The sequence below is a fragment of the Periophthalmus magnuspinnatus genome, chromosome 3 (assembly GCF_009829125.3).
Source record: "Periophthalmus magnuspinnatus isolate fPerMag1 chromosome 3, fPerMag1.2.pri, whole genome shotgun sequence".
Taxonomy (NCBI): domain Eukaryota; kingdom Metazoa; phylum Chordata; class Actinopteri; order Gobiiformes; family Gobiidae; genus Periophthalmus; species Periophthalmus magnuspinnatus.
In genome coordinates, this window is record NC_047128.1 from 13,191,550 (window position 1) to 13,211,506 (window position 19,957).

Here is a 19,957-nt window from a genome sequence, read left to right on the forward strand (position 1 = left end):
GTAGTCATTTTGGTACACGGCGCTTTGTTTTGATGATGTTTATGTAAGCTCCCATTGGGCACCGCACTTTGTAACATGGTTTTAAGTTGTTTTAGATGAATATTGTGATTTAAAATGCCAAAATGATAATATAATGACCCACGGGTTTCATAGATTATAACTATACAGCAAACACAAGCGCAGCATCTCTTTTTAACAAAGGTGCAGTTAATTGCCAAGACAGTCATATCATGATTTCCTAAGAGGCTAAATCACAATTTTGATTTTAACACAATGTATGTCAATGTATATTAGCTTCACAGTGCCTTTAATGGGGTCTCTAATGACGATGGAGGAGAGAGCGTATTTATCTGAATTACCCGAGACGTGATTTCTTGAGAGGCGAAGATGCCGAGCTGTGGTTGGGTGAAAAGGAGGAAACGCCATTTTCCTGTTTGAACTGACGCTACAAAGTCTATGGAGTATTTTGGAGATAATTTACTATTGCAAACACGATGTACTTGCCATTGGGGAAAGCTGATAAAGTGCTCATAAGGACATAATTAAAAACTGATCTGGCTCCTCTGTGTCAGGACTCAAACTCCCAGGATGCTTTGTGCCTTCGCAGTGACTGATGCAGGGCCCCGGGTTGCATGTACAAAGGACATTACAGCTGAATGAATGCTCCAGAGTCTGTTCTGTCTAATGGAGTCACTCTTATTAAATTAACCAATCGCCGTGACGACTTTATTGGATTTAAAGTAATATTTTTTGATGGCTGGTGATTTATATCTGAAGTTACTGCTATGCTACTGCAACTTTATTGTATTCATATTCGGAGATCAGGAATTTGAGTGACGGGGGCAAAAGCTACAAAAAGCTGCACTATGTAACTTTCTGGAGGCGGAAAGTCAATGAATCAATGACAATAGAAAGCTAAAACCAGACTCCGGAACATTCTCCATGGAGATAGATACGTTTAATGCCATATATACACATTTCCATAGAGATGAGCAGGATGAGGCACTGCTCCAGGCCAAATAAGAGTCAGGTTTGTGGAGATGCAAGCCCGCTCAGAATATGGACACTTTTTGTTTACTTTTATGTAAATCGCTTTGGGCAGCTGAAGTTGTTTTAAATGTGAAATAAACTTGAATTGGATTGAACTGCTTTTAGGTACAATAGTCAAGACAAAAACTATTATTTATTAGGATTAGGATCAGGTCCGTGTGGCTTTTTCATGTCTTGCAGTACTCGTTCATTCTTACTCTGGTGTTCTTCTGTTTCCCTGCATATTACGCTAATACATATGAGACAAAAGAACTCTGACGCACCCACTTGACTTTGTAATGTTTTCATGGAGATGCGGCTATGGTGCTGTTTTAATGTTTTTTGTTTTTTTTTCCGTGCACATCTCTAGGCCTTTGTCGATAGCACATTCTGAAGTAGGATAAATTGCTTCAGAAAATGACGGTACCGTAACTAGTTTAAGACACTGACGCAATAAACCTACAGCGGATTATCAAGAAAATCTATTCTCAATGTGCAATATGGTTAAAACATGAGCTGCAAATGAAATGAATAAGTAGCAGAATGAATGCAGTGGTATTTATTCAACCCAAGCTCAAATGTTATCGTACTACAGAAAAATTACTAGAAAAAGTCCTCAGGATAAATATTGCTCTATCTATTACATATACAATGATATGTATTGTGGCAAGATGCAGTGATGGAACCACTGATCTTCTGATTGATGGGTGGATGCTCTACCCACTAAGCCACTGCAGCCCTGTTATTATAATACAAGAACAATGTTGTAGTTTTACTGACTAAACACTGCTGCTCCCTATTGTCCTCATATAAGAGCCATTACACAAACAAGCAGAGGTGGTAGAGAAAACTAAATATGTGCTCAGGTAAGAGTATTTCAAAGTAATATTACTCAAGTAGAAGTAAAATGTAGTGGTCCAAGGTATCACTCAAGTAAGAGTAAAAAAGAACTTCAAGAGTAACAGTTGAGACGTAACATCTGACTTATAATTTGAAGGATAAAATATGAAATGATGCACGAATCTGGTATTTTCAATGGACAGACACAAAAATGAGACAAACTAAATCATATCTGAAGGTGCTGCAAGAAACACAAATGTTCAAATCATTTTATATTGTCGACATAAAGTTCACGTCACAGTGGAAAGAGTACTGTTACTTCAATAAAAATATTACTCAAGTAGGAGTAATAGTATGCTGCTAGAAAAGTTATTCGAGTACCCACCTCTGCATACGAGGACACAAGACTCAAAACTCTGCATATTTCTTTGTTATTTTTAAACAGAAAACGTTAGTAGCATCATTGACCTTTACGTGTCTGTGTAGCTTTGGATCAGAAAGCACCAAAAGCCCATCGTCTGGTGTCTGCTGTTCGGCGTCTCTCGTCCAGCACAGCATAAAGATTTTAAACAAACCACAACCATGACCTCTGCTCTGTCTCTGGACTTACAAACTCCATTTTAATGATAGAACTGCAATGTCAATCCAGTCGAAATCGCAATTTAGATGGTCACAATTAGCACGTTAGCACGAGGCTGCACATTTTGGTGTTCTGAAATGTGATTCTTGTATTAGTTTGTCAGTTCACGTTTCAGTCTTTTTGTCAGTTCTAATGGACGTGTTTAAAATGTGAACTTTGAACAGAATCCGAGTATTAAAACATAAATCTGAAATCTAATCCCAAAGCTTGTCAAAAAAAATTACCAGATCCCAGATCGCCCTAAATAATGATCACGACCTTTTCAGATTTCATAAACTCCTCTTCGCTCCCTGTCACGCCAACGCAACACGGCTTCATTAAGCACGAGCACATCCAGGACAAGCAGAACCAGTTTGTGTTTAAAAACTATTTTGGTAGAACTGTAATTAGAAGTTGTTTTTTTCTTAAATGTCATCTTGTTGTTAAAGGTGCCCTATGTAACATTTCGGTTGGGGATCTGTCTTGTTTCTATGGAAATATCATAACTCTGGTTAAAATGTTCCACAGTATGACATTAAACAGATCTACCTTACATTTATTCAATTGCAGGTGGTTTTATTGCTCAAGTTTACCTAGAAAAACAGGCATTTTGACTGTGAGTGTGGTCGCCACTCCACAGACATGACCTGTAAGTAGGCCTGGTTTTGTTGATAGAACAGTTTAAGTTTAGTTTGTACCATACTCTGAAATATTCCAAAAGAAATAACGTCTCCATAGAGAAAAGCAGGTAGTGGACCCTCCATCACAAAATTGAGAGCTGCTAAAACATTTTTTTTAGTCTAGCCATAAAAATAATAGCACATATAGTCATTTCCTTTTCTTGTTTATCCTCTGAAGTTGTGTTTAGAGTGAGTCATGTGCTTAGAGTGATTCAAGACGCTATTGTCAATCTACCTCCATTTTACTTTCTATTTTTTTAATCAGTACATGTAGGAGTCTGCAGCATCGTGTAGCCATTTTGGCACAAATGAAAAACATCCTCGCTAGTAGGGGTGTGCAAACATATCGAAATATTTATATACCGTATTGTTTAATGATACTGTACCGATATCGTTGGCTGCTATAGCACTATATTTTTTTGTATATTTTACCAAATTATTCTGTCACAGCACTACAATTGTGCGGCTTATTTAGAGGAAAGAAACTTGTTGATGCAATACATTTGACATTTGATACACCTATTTTAATAGTCAATCAAAAATAGTGAATTTCATATTAAGAATTAAGAAAAACTTTTAGTAATACAGTTGTGATCTAACAGATATGTTGTGATCCTTGAGAGCTGTTAAATTGCACATTTCCCTGTTGTAAATGTGTCGTACAAGCTGTGGATGAATAATACTGACCAATGCAACAGTCTGAGGTTTTCTTCTAGTTAGTCACCTGCAGTAAACAAAATGCACTTTGGTATGTCCGTTCATCTTCAGTAAACAGAAGATAAATGCACCATTAATATTTATGTTTTGTGAAAATGGGCTTGATCATTAAGGGTCACGGAAGACTTTATTTTTGACTGAATCATATTGAAATGATTTGAAATATAGTGTATAGAGAAAGTACTGTATCGAGATATGTATTGCATCATGTTCTATGTATTGAGGTATGTATCGTATCGGCAAAATCTTAATGATACTCAGCCTTACTCGCTAGTGTGATCTGCAGCTGTCCATCGGCGAGGGGGAGAACACACGACGCTTTGTTGTGATGTTTACAGTGGCATACAGTACATGAGCAGACCTCAAAGAGCACCGTTATTTTCCAACCTGGAATTCAGCTGACTTGTTTCTTTTATTCAGTCGTTTTAGATGAATATTGCGATTTTAAAATGTCCAAATTATAACCTAAGGATCCACGTGTGTCATAGATTATAACGTTAAAGCACACACAAGCACAATATGTCTGATTTGAGTTCACGTTTGTATGTTTGTTTTAGATTTGACTTTTTTCAATGTTTTTTTCGAATTGACTTAAATTATGAAAATCTTGCAACTGAATGATCCGCCAGCGAAAGAAAATGACACTTAATTGGCCAATTTTCAAGTCTAAAAATCCTGAATATTCAAACAAATAAAAACGTGTTAGCTGCCTGTAATAGCTAGAAATTAAAATTCTGATTTCTTTTAAAGCAGTTGTTTGTTCTTGTCTGATTTGCTGTGGTCAAAAGTTATTCCTCACTTACCTTATGCATTCTGAACATCCTAATTATTCATCGTGATAAGTTTATAAGATGTTTTCACAACTTTCAGAGGCCAGAGCTGACACTGCACTTCCTGATTACGCTTTGTAATTACATGCACGACACAGCGGACTTATTTTGACCTAAAGAGCTGCTTATGTGATGTGTTCGTGCTGCAGCAAGACGTATTTTGCTCAAATAGATGAGAGGAAATCACATACGGGGCCTTTCATGCGAGTTTACTGTAGATGTTCCGTGTACATGGAGTTATTCTGCTGCATATCTTCTGAATACACAGCTGCAGTGGAAGTGGGTGGCTGTCTGTGACCTTTGACCTGGAGACAGAGCACCCATTGCTGCACCCACAGGAGCAGATGGGCGTGGGCTGAGGAGCGGAGAGAAAACTGTTTATGAGCACAATAATAACAACACGATCAGTGGGATTCGAATACGCTGGATTTCTGGTGCTGCCTTTGTGCCCTCGAGCAAGACACTTCAGCCATCTTAAACACCGTGAATGTGCAAGCCGTGTTTTTTTTTTGTTTTTTTTCCTCATGGTGTGACTTTCGTTGTCTTATGTCCGCAGAACGGTATTACTCAACAGTTCTTAAATAAATCAAAAGCCCGTCAAATGAATTAAAACTCACACATTTAAAGCTGCACTTGAAACTTTTGATAGGGCTCCCTTGATACTGGTAATGTTTCCCTGTAGGGCATTAAAGTTAATCTTCCCTTTATTTAATTCAAGGTGTTTTTATATTCATACAAAAAAAATCTTCTCACTTTGTAATGCCATAGTGTAAAATATTCCAAATAAATAGTATAGGCTACAAATATAAACACATTTTCTTTTGCCGTGTGAGGAGATATGTTGATCTTTCCGCAAGTTAAATAGTAGTTCTGGGTCATAGCTGGAAGACGGAGGGATTACACACACATTCATTCAGCAAAGTTAAGTTTTTAAGATGATCTATTTAGAATATTAACATTAAATGGACGTAGGACATGTTCAACATTTTAAAAAAGAGGCTCCAGATATCACACAGTTTGATCTCAGCGGTGGCTCTTCTTTGGTCGTACGATGGTTCTGAGTTTGATCTTTGTCCTGGTCTCGCTCTGAAACCGAAGACCCACCATTTTTTAGCCAAGACTCAATATGTTCCCCACGATCAGAAATCTTTGATCACAGACAGACGGGTCGTGCAGACATGACACCCCCCGGCTTTATACTGGCTCATATTGTCTCTAATAGCACATCTGTGTGGCCACCTCTCTTTCTGTTCTTCCACCACCGCTCCACCGGGACCTGCTTTTTCTGTGATGGTCAGAGATGTGTTTGTCAGTCTCTCTCTCTCTTCTTCTCTCTTTCTCTCCTTGCTTCTTCCTCTTCCTCCCTCTTTCTTCCCTTTTCTCTTTTTCCTTCTCTTTCAGTTCCTCTCTTCCTCCCCTCTCCCTCTGCTCCACCTCTCCCCCATCCCTCTCTACCTCGCTCTCTCATTCTTTCTCTCTCTCTCCCTCCCGTCCTCCACCTCTTTCTCTCTCTTGCTCTGTCTTTTTCTCCTGCTCTCTTCCTCTCTGTCTCCCTCTTTTCTTCCCTCTCTCTCTTTCCCCCTTGCTCTCTATCTCTTTCTCTCTCCACTCTCTCTCCCCCCCCGCGCTCCCTCTTCTCTGTGTCTCTCTCTGTCTCTTTCTCTCCTGCTGTTTTTTCTCTCTCCCTCTATCTCTCCCCATTTCCCTTTTCTTCTCTGTCTCTTTCTCTTCTGCTCTCCATTTGGCTCTCTCTCCCTCTGTCTCTCCCCCTCTCCCTCTTCGTCTCTGGCTCTTTCTCTCATGCTCTCTGTTTGTCTCTCTCCCCCTCTGTCTCTTCCCCTTTCTTTTTTCTTCTCTTTCTCTCCTGCTCTCTGTTTTCCTCTGTCTCTCTTCCTCTGTCTCTCCCCCTCTGCCTCGCCCTCTTCTTCTCTGTCTGTCTCTTTCTCTCTGTTTGTCTCTCTCCCTCCCTCTGTCCCTCTCCCTCTCTTTCTCTCTCTCTGTGTAAATTCCATCCCTCGTGCAGGTCCAGTCCAGTGCTCTGCTCTGCACAGAGCTGCTGGACTCCAGAGACGTGTGGAATGAGGCAACTTCAATCTGACACAACGTTTACTGTGGGAACAATGGAAAAGCAATCACACTGGACATATGAGAGGAGGAGGAGGAGGAGGAGGAGGGACATATGAGAGAAGGAAGAGGAGGAGGGACATATGAGAGAAGGAAGAGGAGGAGGGACATATGAGAGAAGGAAGAGGAGGAGGGACATATGGGAGAAGGAAGAGGAGGAGGGACATATGAGAGGAGGAGGAGGGACATATGAGAGGAGGAGGAGGGACATATGAGAGGAGGAGGAGGACAGAGAGGAGGAGGAGAGACATATGAGAGGAGGAAGAGGAGGAGGAGGGACATATGAGAGGAGGAAAAGGAGGGGGAGGAGGGACATATGAGAGGAGGAAAAGGAGGGGGAGGAGGGACATATGAGAGGAGGAGGAGGGACATATGAGAGGAGGAGGAGGGACATATGAGAGGAGGAGGAGGGACATATGAGAGGAGGAGGAGGGACATATGAGAGGAGGAGGAGGAGGGACATATGAGAGGAGGAGGAGGGACATATGAGAGGAGGAGGAGGACAGAGAGGAGGAGGACAGAGAGGAGGGACATATGAGAGGAGGAAAAGGAGGAGGAGGAGGGACATATGAGAGGAGGAAGAGGAGGAGGGACATATGAGAGGAGGAAAAGGAGGAGGAGGAGGGACATATGAGAGGAGGAGAACAGAGAGGAGGAGGAGGGACATATGAGGAGGAAAAGGAGGAGGGACATATGAGAGGAGGAAGAGGACAGAGAGGAGGAGGAGGGACATATGAGAGGAGGACGAGGAGGAGGACAGAGAGGAGGAGGAGGGACATTTGAGAGGAGGACGAGGAGGAGGGACATTTGAGAGGAGGATGAGGAAGAGGACAGAGAGGAGGGGGAAGAGAGAGGGACATGAGAGGAGGAGGAGGGGAGACATATGAGAGGAGGAAGAGGAGGGGGACAGAGAGGAGGAGGAGGAAGAAGAGAGAGGGACACATGAGAGGAGGAGGACAGAGGGGGAGGGGGGACATATGAGAGGAGGAGGAGAGAGGGACATATGAGAGGAGGAGGAGAGAGGAGGAGGGGATATAGAGGGACATATGAGAGAAGGAGGAGGAGAGGGAGAAGAGGAAGAAGGAGAGGAGGAGAGAGGGGCATGTGAGAGGATAAGGAGAGAGGGAGGGACATAAGCTAGGAGGATGAGGAGGGAGAAGGAAGGGAGAGGAGGGAGGAGCATATGGGAGGAGGAGGAGGAGGAGGAGGGATAGACATATGAGAGGAGCAGTAGTAGGAGGGGAGGAGAGAAAGACATGGAGGAGGAGGACAAAGAGAGTGAGAGAGAAAAAAGAGAGGGAGGAAGTAACACCTGTTACTGTTTTCAGTAACAGGTGCTAACATTGCTAAAAAAACAAAACCCTGAAGTTTTATTGTGAGTTGGATTGCTTCTGGATCTGACCTGTAACTTGGCCTGGTGTCATCACATACTTGTCTCCATGGGGAATGGTGAGCTTAATATTCTGGAGCACTCCAGGTAAAGTAATAACATCTCCATGGAGACAAGAGTGACATATTGTTTCACCAGAGAAATGACAGAGCACTTTTAAAATGCTGTTTATTCACTAATGAATTTAATTAGCTGTTTTCAACTGTGTTCATTAAGACAAAGATTGGATTTGATTATGCTTACTCATAGAAGTCATTTGAACATACTAACTGCAGTAGTGGAGTTTTGCTAACAACGCAACAAGAAGCATGCTAACCATGCTCTTCCTGATTCTCTGACAGTAAAATGCTTTATAATTAGATACAGACAGTGCACAGCAGACTTATTTTGACCCCAAGAGCTGCTTATACAATATGTCTGTACTGAGGCAAGACTCATTTAGCTTAAACACATGGGGAAAATGAGCTTTAGACCCTTTAAGTATAAATGACTTCTAGGATATATTTGAAATCCTCACGTATCGCTCTATAAAACCATTACAGTGTGTTTAGATTGCAGAGTCTATTATCTGTGTGTTACGTTTAAAGTCTTCCCCCTCCTCTGCCTCAGCGCCGAGTCCAGAGACGCTGTATCTTTAGTGAGACTCGCCCTGAATGTAAAACTGCACCCACAGCACCAGCATTCAGCCCACTCTACAGGCAAGAGCTGGAGTCTAACCCACAACCTCCTTACTGAGGAGAGAGGATAACCACTCTGCCACAGTCACACAGGGAGGACATGCACACTCCACTCAGACAGATCAGGAGTGTAAAGCCCCCGCACACTACAGGGATCATTTAGGACCGGATTTGCTTCTCCTCGACTTCAGGGAGGCGTGACCCGACTTTGGATCCTCGTGTGCGATTTTGAAGTCTCATGTGTGTGGTGAAAGTGCAACTCTGAGCTGCTCTGTCATATCATAATCACGAAACATCACCACGACAACAGCCAATAAAACAGAGCGTCAGGGGCAGACTGAATGATGGACACAGAGGCAAAAACTCAGGAAATGGCTCAAAATAATTAGGTGAGTTTATGACTCACCTCTGGTAAAGTTGTAAAGTTAAACTGCAGCATTTTCATCCATATTATCCATTAGAATGTGTCCTCTGGAAGTAATGACCTCCAGTCCTCAAAACAGCGCTATTATCCAGTTTTAAGTGTTGTTTAAAAAGTAAAAAAGTGAGAGTAGATCCTCATTTCTTACTGTTTATATTCACACGAGGATCGGGCTCCTTCAGATTAGCGATGGTGACTCTACTTCCTGTATCGTTCATCTCCAGCCTTCTGTACATTAAAAGCATTTATCTGAACTATTGCATCACATCTCATAAATAGTAATAACATGATTTTGACTGGCATCTAAACTAGAAGTGCAGTGCTGTGATCTTTGAAACACGCAAGAGTCTCAAAAGGAGTCATTTTACTGTAGACAGGAAACGCACAACTTTTAGCTTGCGGTGTGCGGTCTCTTCGTTGCCATATCCCGCTGCAATCCCTCAACCAATTCTCCTCATGTCTATGGTCTGCGCTTTTTGTCGCACGTTTAATAACTGAAAAATCCTGTTGTGTAGCTGTCTTAATCCACAACTTTCATACAGAGAGGAGACAGGATAACCACTCTGCCACAGGAAAATACCTTTGAGCAAGACATTTAGAGGTTTGGTGGTTGGAGAAGTCATAGTTTTAGAATGTCTAGAGAGTCTGTCGGTCTGCTTTTGAAACACACTCTTGCGGTTTATTCGAGTTCAAACAGGCACACACTGCATAATTCCTTAATACTTTTCAAAAATATATTTCTTCTTTGAGCGTACGGGGTTGTCAGTATTAATTAAATGTCTCGAACAAAAAAAAGAAAAAATGCTCGTACAAAATGCAGTTCAAGTAAATTTCAATGTGCTGTCATGTGAGGATTCGTTTTTCATTTAGAAAGTTTGACAAAAGCTGATCACATTTTAAACATATTAAAGGGATAAAATATGTTTGACTTGAATCAGAAATAATTATAGATTTAATTAGTTTTTTCTGCCAGTGCCAAAGTTGTTTAATTAATTTATTTTATTTATTTTCAAATGAATCTTATTGGTGATTTTATTCAAAAAACGTTCATTTCTGTCCTGTGAAAGTGCTTTTTTTCAGTATCGATTCCTGCTCAAATGAGTAGTTTCGATACTCGTTTTCCCCTGTCCCCTTCCCCTCGTGTCCTGCCGTGTTATGCCACACTCCCTCCTCTCTCACGGTGGCTCTCCTGTTTGACTTGGCACTTCTCGGGGTCACTGCTGCGGCTGCGTTTGTGCTTCGTCAACAACCACGATCGAAGACACCATGTCGAAATATCGGACTTATAATTGATCCTGAGGGAATAGCATTTAGGCTAATAATCTAACCATTAGCTCTAAGTGTCCCAGAGGAGCTGAGGTCAGGCAACAAGACAGCTGTGTGTGTGGGACCAGCCTGTTCAAATGAGGAAGCAATAATTATAATATCACGGGGAGGGAAGAAGCTTTGGTTATAGAGGATGAAGAGGAAGCAGAGGAGTGTGGCAGATGGAGCTTAGGATGCAGAAACGAGGGGCATATGGAGCAGAGGATGCAGAAGAGAGGGTCAGATGGAGCAGAGGAGAGGGTCAGATGAAGCAGAGGAGAGGGTCAGATGGAGCAGAGGAGAGGGTCAGATGGAGCAGAGGAGAGGGTCAGATGAAGCAGAGGAGAGGGTCAGATGGAGCAGAGGAGAGGGTCATATGGAGCAGAGGATGGAGAGGAGAGGGTCATATGGAGCAGAGGATGGAGAGGAGAGGGTCAGATGGAGCAGAGGAGAGGGTCGGGTGAGCAGAGGATGCAGAAGAGAGAGTGAGAGGAGCAGAGGATGCAGAAGAGAGAGTGAGAGGAGCAGAGGATGCAAAGGAGAGGGTCAGGTGGAGCACAGGGAACTGAGGAGAGAGTTAGGTGGAGCAAAGGATGTAGAGGAGAGGATCAGTGGAATAGAAGATGCAGAGGAGTGTCAGCTGGAGCAGAGGATTCTCCGTTGAGAACACTGAAGCTACCTCCCAATTTATTTTCCTAACACACTTTGTAAATATATGCAAATACAAAAAAAAAAAAAAAAAAAACTCTTATAATTCAAGTCAAAGCTAAGTGGTTTAGCCCAAGTCCATCGAACCTGTTTACACCAAAGTTTAGCGCTGGCTCCACAGTTTTCTATTAACACAAACAGATAAATGAAAGGAAGGAAGAGAAGGATGAAGAGAAGGAGGCAGAGGAGTGACGCCTGCAGACTCAACATGAGGCGCGAACATTATTTATGCTAATGCTAATGCTAATGCACTGATTGGGGGCTTGTGAGTGCGCTGTTCTAAAGGTAAAAAGTTCATTGTGAAGAAAGAGACTGCTCAGTGAATACAGAGCGGAGGATGAGGCAGGTATATGAGTGACAGTATTGGGGCATTAGGCGAGGTTTTTGATTACTTTTCTGTTTCGTCTGAGGAATTTGAAGTATGGCATGCTTTATTGTCCTCATAGAGAAATGTGCCCTCTGCATTTGACCCATCCTTCAGTGTCTCTGGGTTAAAAATGTCAGAAGCAGCACCGCGCTCAGGGCCCCATCTCCAGATCTTGAGCTAGTCTTGGTCAGGACTACCTTAGCTGGAGGATTGGACCTATTTTGCATGTTTGAGGTTGATTGAGAAACCGGATTGGGGAGTTGAACCCATAACCTTTTGGCTGTGAGGCAAGCCACTTAGCCACCAATATGGCTGCTCATAAGGCAAAAAGAAAGGGGAAAAAAATCATAGGAGACAGAAAAACATTGCAGATTTCCACAGAATCGGTGAACAAAGCATTAAATGTCATGTTGTTGAGTGACCAATGAGCTGCTTCGTTTCACGTGCGTCAGTCAAAAAAAACACATCTGATCGCACAATGTGTCCTCAATTTACTCCACAAAACAACAAAACCTCTGTCTTATTCTGAGTAAAAAAGTAACAAACATGTCCTGAAGTGTCCTTGTGTATCAAATGCCATCCCTGTGTCTCCATGGAGGCTTATTCTGTGTAAAAGCTGCTAACCGTGTAGTTTAGCCTTCTACAAACATGTTCTGAAATGCGATTCTTGTATTAGTTTGTCAATTCAGATTTCAGTCTTTTGTCGGTTCTTCTGGACGTGTTTAAAATGTGAACTTTGAACAGAATTATTAAAGCATAAATCTGAAATCTAATCACACTGCCTGTCAGAAAAATACCATTTACATATTCTTCCTAAATCGTTCAGCGCGACTTAATGCAATGTATCCGTCATGTGCCTAAACCATATGAAACTAGAGGCCTGTGTGTGTCTGGGCCCCTCTGCTCTGTATGGAAACGACCAGGGCCCCGGGCTGCACCGAGATTTCACATCACATCATTATTATTCAGTTTGTGCACCTATGGAAATGGAAAACTGCATTATAACCAAGTCCACCATTTTATCCCATGTCGTAACGAATGCACTCCCCTCTGGCTCCAGCGCACACTTGAATAACCCGTAGATTACAATAAGTTACATTTGACTATATATTTCACCCCAACCCAATATTTCCAAATCTATAGCAAACACCACAAATTGAAGTAAACTTGAAGTAAAAATCATAAATGAACTTTTTCTTAATTTCCTTATATGAAAGGTTTTTGCCGCCCACCTCCATGTTGGTTCTAGTTGCTATCGTAAACAAATGCAAAATCCAAAGGAAACGTGCTTTAACTTCCTAATCAGTTTTAAATCAGTTTTAAGGTTACTTTAAGCTTTCAGTTCTGAAAATATCTTTCTTCCTGTTAAAGTCTCTGAAAAGTCATAGTAAAAACATTTGATAGAACCAATAGGCTGCCACGATATCTGTGCTGTCCTGTGTGATGATACTTGGCAAAAAATAATTGAGTCTCTCAGTTATAGAGGCTAATTTGGAGTCAAGTTTGTATTTTGAAATACCGGTGCGCAATCAAAGAGCCAATTGAGAGTACGATTGTTAAAGGTACTTGCCCCTTCCTGGTTCCACCACTGGTTTGGCACGAGGCGAGCACTTAGCAATGCTATCAATCAAACCTGTTGCTAACACTAGCCCTCTTTCCCTGAGGTCACTCGGGGAAAGAGAGCTTGTTCTTGTTGTTGTTGTTATTTTCAGAGTCTTGGTGAGAGAGTGGTCAGCCTGACCCACAGACTGTATATATAAATGGACATAGCAAACCTGCTAGTCACTATGTACCAAATAGAAAGTGATCATGGGTGCGCTTCCGGCTCCATCGATTCACATCGAAAAACTGTCTCTCTGTAACTGCTGCTGTCAGGCTCATCATTTTGGTCTTAAAATGTTTTTATTAACCCTCTGTACATGATCCTGGTTTTCATATCGCTCTTGTGTTTGTGAATCAAGATATGGACATTAAGAACAGGCCAATGAGGCACAATTTTGAGGCACCTGAGGATTGACAGTTTTGCTAAGCACCCACCTCCTGCTAAACCAGTGGTGCAGGCGGGAAGGACTATTACCTTCGACAGCATTGCTACTGATTGGCTCTTTGGTTGCTATGATACTGGTGGTTGAAATTCCAATTATGGAACTCAACTCCAACTTAGCCCTTATAACCGCTAACGTCGATGAGCTTCATTTGACTGGAGCTGAACACTATGGGTGACGTCACACTCACTCAGTCTTGTTTATACAGTCAATGGCCTAACCAGAAGTTTGGTGGTTTTGATCTTTTCTGACTGTCTCTTTCTGTTGTGTCCCTGGACAAGACACTTTTTGCAGAGATAAATAATATTCTATGTTAATAATGAATTAAATGCAAGATAGATACATTAAATGCCATACTGTGGAACGTTCTAGGCAAAGCAATAACATCTCCACTGAGACAAGCATGTAGCGGACCCTCGAATAGAAATGTCCCATAGTGCAGCTTTAACAGCAGGTTCAGTTCCAGAATGAAGTATCCCATTGTCCCCATGCAGCACACATTAGAGACGGAGATTTGTTTGGGTAATTTGAATGAAATGAGGTTCTTTTTCTGCAGAAACAGTCTCCATTATACAAACACAAGAATGCAGCTTAAATCATGTTTGAAAAGTCCATAATGAGAGTCATATTTTATCTGTACAAACTCAATGATGTCTCTCCTGTCTCACTGCGCTGACGGATGAAGCCTGGGTTAGCTCAGGTTAGTCCTCTCAGACGCAGGTACATACTTTATGAAGAGACAGAGAGAGAGGGAGGGAGAGGAAGGAGAGAGAGGGGGGAGAGGAAAGAGAGATAGAGGGGAGTTGAAGGAGAGTAAGGGGGAGAGAGGAGGGTTAGCTCAGGTTAGTCCTCTCAGACGCAGGTACATTCTTTATGAAGAGACAGAGAGAGGGAAGGGAAGGAGGGTGAGATTGGAAGAGAGGGAGAGGAAGAGTGAAAGGGTAGAGAGAGGAGAGAGAGAGAGAGAGAAACGGCAGAGAGGGAAAGAGAATGACAGAGAGAGAGGGAGGGAGAAGGGAAAAGGGAGGAGGGTGGAGAGAGACGGAAGAGAGAGCAACAGAGTGAACTGTGGCATTCCTCTACACAAACAAACCTTTGTCTCCTCTCTCACTCTGCTCTCCCCCTCTCGTCTATCCCTCCTTCTCTCGTTTCGCTTTCTTTCTGTCTCCTTCTTCTCATTCCGCCCCCCTCTCCCTTCCACCTTCCCTTTATCACCCCTTCTCTCTCCTCTTGCGTTCTTTCCCTCATTTTTTTCATTCTCTTTCTCTGTCACCCATGCCCCTCATCTCTCTTTCTTGCTCTCCCTTTCTCCATACCCCATCTCTCTCCCTCTCCTTTGGTCTCTCTCTCTCTCTCTCTGTCCCGCCCTTTCAGTCTCTGTTTATCTTTTTTTTCCTCTCTCTGCCTCCCCTCTCCTCTAGCTCTCACGCCTCTCTTTGATTCTCTCCCCCTCTTTCATTCTCATCCTCTTTCTTCTCTGTCGCTTCTTCCCTTTCTCTCTCTCTCTCTCTTTCTCTCCCAGCTCTCTCAGTAAGCATTACTCTGTGCATGTGTGGTTTTATTCATCTTTTTATTCTTCTTTTATTATAAGATATTTTATTTTCAGTTGACCTTCGATCTTTATTCTTTATCAGACACAAAAATAAATCCATGGAAAGTCCCCACTTAAATCCCCATAAACCTGTGCGTGCGTGTGTGTGCGTGTGCGTGCGTGTGTGTGTGTGTGTGTGTGTGTGTGTGTGTTTGCGTGCGTGTGTGTGAATTGGAGTTAATGAAATGTGACGCCCCCACTGCTTTGTCACCGCACTGACTCAGACGGGTCTAGGAATAGTGTTGTCACGATACTAAAATTTCACACTCAATTTTGATACTAAGGAAAAAACTTGATACTGATACCAATACTTTCTTTTTTATTCCCATGTGGTCTTATATCTGTGTAATCCCTCAGTGGTCCAGGTCAGTTCCATAGTGGTCCATGGGTGTGTACTAGTCTATGTGTCTTATACTTGTTCTGATACAGCTCAAGATCAGTCTAAAGATATTCAGGAAACATTCATTTCTGTCCTGTGAATGTGACCTTTTATTATTGAGACCTGCTCAAATAAGTATCTAGTTTCGATACTAGTTTTAGTATCGATTAGCATCAGATTTTTGATACTTTTGACAACACTGCCCGGGAACAGAGGGGGAAGAGGAAGGAAGCAAGGAGAGAGGTGACAAGGAGACAAGGCGATGAGGAGCCCGGAGAGGAGATGAGGAGATGAAGAGACATGGAGACAAGGGGAGAGGAATGGAGACAAGGAGACAAGGAGGGAGGAGAGGAGACGATGGGAGAGGAGACGATGGGAGAGGAGACGATGGGAGAGGAGACGATGGGAGAGGAGACGATGGGAGAGGAGACGATGGGAGAGGAGACGAGAGAAGAGGAGACGACCGGAGAGGAGAAGAGTAGACGAGGGGAGAGTAGACGAGGGGAGAGTAGACGAGGGGAGTGTAAACGAGGGGGGAGTAGACGAGGGGAGAGTAGACGAGGGGAGAGTAGAGGAGGGGAGAGTAGAGGAGGGGAGAGTAGAGGAGGGGAGAGTAGAGGAGGGGAGAGTAGAGGAGGGGAGAGTAGAGGAGGGGAGAGTAGAGGAGGGGAGAGTAGAGGAGGGGAGAGTAGACGAGGGGAGAGTAGACGAGGGGAGAGTAGACGAGGGGAGAGTAGACGAGGGGAGAGTAGACGAGGGGAGAGTAGACGAGGGGAGAGTAGACGAGGGGAGAGTAGACGAGGGGAGAGACCAGGAGAGAGGAGACAAAGTGGGATTTATGCCCAAACACAATCAGGTCTAAAACAGCACTGAACCAGATCCCAAACTGATCTAAACCGGGTCTAAACCGGGTCTAAACCGGGTCTAAACCGGGTCTAAACCGGGTCTAAACCGGGTCTAAACCAGGACTAAACCAGGACTAAACTAGGACTAAACCTTCCCAGATCTAGATTACACAGGTTTCTTCCAGTTCAATAAATTAAAAGTATTTAAGATGGAAGCAGTGGGACGACCTAAGGCTGAGGGGGAGGAGCTTAAGTAGAGGAGGAGGGGCTTAGGCAGAAGTGAAGGTGTGGGGTCAGAGGGAGAGGAGGAGAAAGGTGGAGGTGGGGGCAGGAATCTGGGACAAAAGTCTCCAGAAAGGAAAGAGGGAGGTTTTATTGTTACTATGTGACTGACACTACAATACACATGAAACAGAAGCTTAGAGGGAAAAGAGGAGGGAGAGAAGAGGGGGAGAGAGGGAGAGAAGGAGGAGGAAAAAGAGGGAGAGGGATAGGAAAGAATGACAAGAGATAAGGAGAGAGAGGAGGGGGGGAAAGAGAAGAGGAGAGAAGAGAGAAATGGGATAAAGAGAAGGAGAGCGGGTGAGGAGGAGGAGGATAAAGAGAAGAGGGGGATGAGAAGGGAAGAGGGGGAAGGGGGCAAGGACTTTAGGCAATGACAAGGCAAGTCTCTGGATCAGTTTTGAGACAAGTTAAAACAAAGAGGAGGAGGAGAGGTGGAGGAGGGGAGAGAGACGGCCAGAGAGAGCTAAAGAGAAGAAAAGAAAAGGGAGTGAGAGGAGAGATAGAAAAGGGGGAGGAGCCAGGACTTTGGACTAAAGCAGGTCTCAGGATCAGAGCTGAACTTGGACTTGCCCACACTTGCTGGGACCAGGTTGCTCTCGGGGGAAGTGGAGGCAGGAGCACCACGCTGGTCTAATGTGCTGGTAGATTTCACAGTCCAATCAGGACGGAGACATGACGGGTCCACCTCAGACGAGCTCACGAGGATTTACATGGGACAAAAACAGCAACAGCGGCAGCAAGGTATGTAGTGAGCAGAGCAGGGAAGAGTACTCTGAAAATGGATTGAGTTATAGAATACTGAATACCCCAAATTAAAATGTATTTAGTAACGTGTTCTGGTACATGGGCCAATCAGAGTACTGCATTTGGGATACTCTGAATACTTGTACACAGAGTTGCATTATATTATAGTGTGAAAAGCATGACGTGTAACTACAAACAGCTTTGATTCTGCTGCGCTGTTTATGTATTCATTATGTCTAATTAGAGATGAAAAATGGTACACAGAGGCACACGCACACATGCACATACACATAGGCGCACACACACACACACACCTACACACACATATACACATTGCTAGAGCTGTGAAGTACCACTGTGTATTCCTTTCATTTTAGAAAAGTTATTGTTTTCCAAATACCACCAAATGAAAGAGCAACTGTACCAGTATAATACTACTAGGTACTCAAAATGTGTATTCTGAAGACAAATATTTGGTGCATGTGTTCAGTTACTTCCCAACACTGGTACTGTGTTGGTTGAATCGTGACTTTAATCTGCATTTTTTCATAAAAATACATTATTTCCTAGTACTTTTATCTACATAAATAGTTGTTTTTGCATGAACTCCCCCTGCAGGTGTAGTCTTGTGAGTGCAGTTCGGGTCAGATACGGTAGAGGTACAGAATAGTTTTGAGAGCTTTTGCCCCACCCCCTTTTGAGTCGACCAATCGATTGACAGGACATGTCTTTAGTGAACTGGAGCCCTATTGTCACTTTTTAGAGTTTCCAGAAGTTTTGCTGTGGCTAAAAGTATGTTTGCGTGTTTATGTTTGATCGCAGTCGGGAGCACTTCATGGATATTAAAGATGCACTATGTAACTTTTCTATTGGAGGGTTTACCACCTTCTTATCTCCATGTTGATATTATTGGTTTTCCCAGAATATTCCAGAGCTCACGCACACACTGTGAGATGGTACTCACAACCAAAATTTGTCTGAGTGAACATCAGGCTCCAGGATCACTGTGGTAACGGCTTCGTAAATGCACCGTTTAGCTAAGGCTAGTGGCGCATGCTAGCAGAGTTTTCGTGTTTGTAAAAGTTAGTAAGTGAAAAGGGAGGAGATGGACCAAGATGGCTGCAACATGAATGGCAATCAAATCAAAATTGCAATTTGAATGGATGTAATTGGCAAAACTGAAAGACTGCCATTTTTTTTGAAGTAGCATCATTTCCTCCACAAATGACTAAATCTCAAGTCTCATTTCACATCAAAACTGCAGTGCAAACGGTCAGGGGCTCAGGAATGGACAAGCAGAGACATGAGATAAGACTAGAGTTGGAAGAAGTACTTACTTCTGTTACTTAAGGAAAAGTGCAGATACTGGAGCAAAAAACAAACAAACAAAAAAAACAAAAACTTAAGTATCACATGAAAAAATCTACTTAAGTGTAATTATTAATATGCCTGTTTAAAAATAGAGTTAAAAGTAAAAATCTTTCAGGCAGATTTTAAGATGTAATAGATCTTCAGATGCAGTGATGTTGATACAGATTTGTGCTTAATTTTTCATCAACAGAAACGATTTAATTCATAGCAAAAGATAAACTAAAAGAAAGACAGGGCATCTTTTTTTTTTTTTTAGTTTCACTGCTCATCCAACCCGCTTCTTCAGTTCTGGTCAGATTACTGCTGGACACTGATTTATATCTATCTGAAGGGAGGAGCTAACGACACTGAAACTGACACACCTGTTTGTTTACAGTTTCTGTTTGTTGGCTAGGTCTGATAAGCTACAATGAGTCGAGAACTGCGCCTGTGTCAAATTTTTCATAACGGCTCAGGCCCCTAAATGGGTGCTCTTACACAAGTAAAACCCTGCTCTCAAATGTAGTGAAGTAAAAGTAAAAAGTATCCACTTATAAACTGACTTAAGTAAAGTACAGATACCTAAACATCGCACGTTCCACCACTGCTAAAATGACGCCACAATTTGAACCCTGTTGAAATCTATTTTTATTGAGTCTGGATTATTGCCAACTGTGTCAAACATGCTCGCATGACCTTAGACTGAATATGAGCTGTAAAAGTGTCATTTAAAGCAGTTAAATCATTAACAGACCCAATGTTTATTCAAGAATATGAAACTGAATCCATAATAAAAAAGGTCCATTACGTAACTTTTCTAGTCTATTTTATTCCTTTGCCTGTAATGTTACACAGTATGGCTTCAAACGTATTTATATGGTCAATGATCCCATTTTTATATAGTGCTTTTCTACCTTGAAGGCATTCAAAGCGCTTTACATCACGGAACCACTCACCCATTTAGCCTGTGTATGTACACACTGGGGGCAAGGAGGGTTAATTGTCTTGCCC

At 42.6% G+C, this 19,957-nt stretch overlaps 1 protein-coding gene across 2 annotated transcripts in view; it reads left to right on the plus strand.

Moving 5' to 3' along the window:
- large2 (LARGE xylosyl- and glucuronyltransferase 2) overlaps window positions 1-19,957 on the plus strand; it is a 131,927-nt gene that overhangs the window by 58,133 nt on the left and 53,837 nt on the right. Inside the window, exon 1 of one of the 2 annotated variants that reach the window (XM_033986439.2) lies at window positions 17,503-17,593. The exons of the other annotated variant lie outside the window; for it this stretch is intronic. The gene's annotated coding sequence lies outside the window, so the exon portion shown is untranslated. Of the gene's footprint in view, window positions 1-17,502; window positions 17,594-19,957 lie in introns of those variants that run through there. 2 annotated transcript variants of the gene reach the window in all.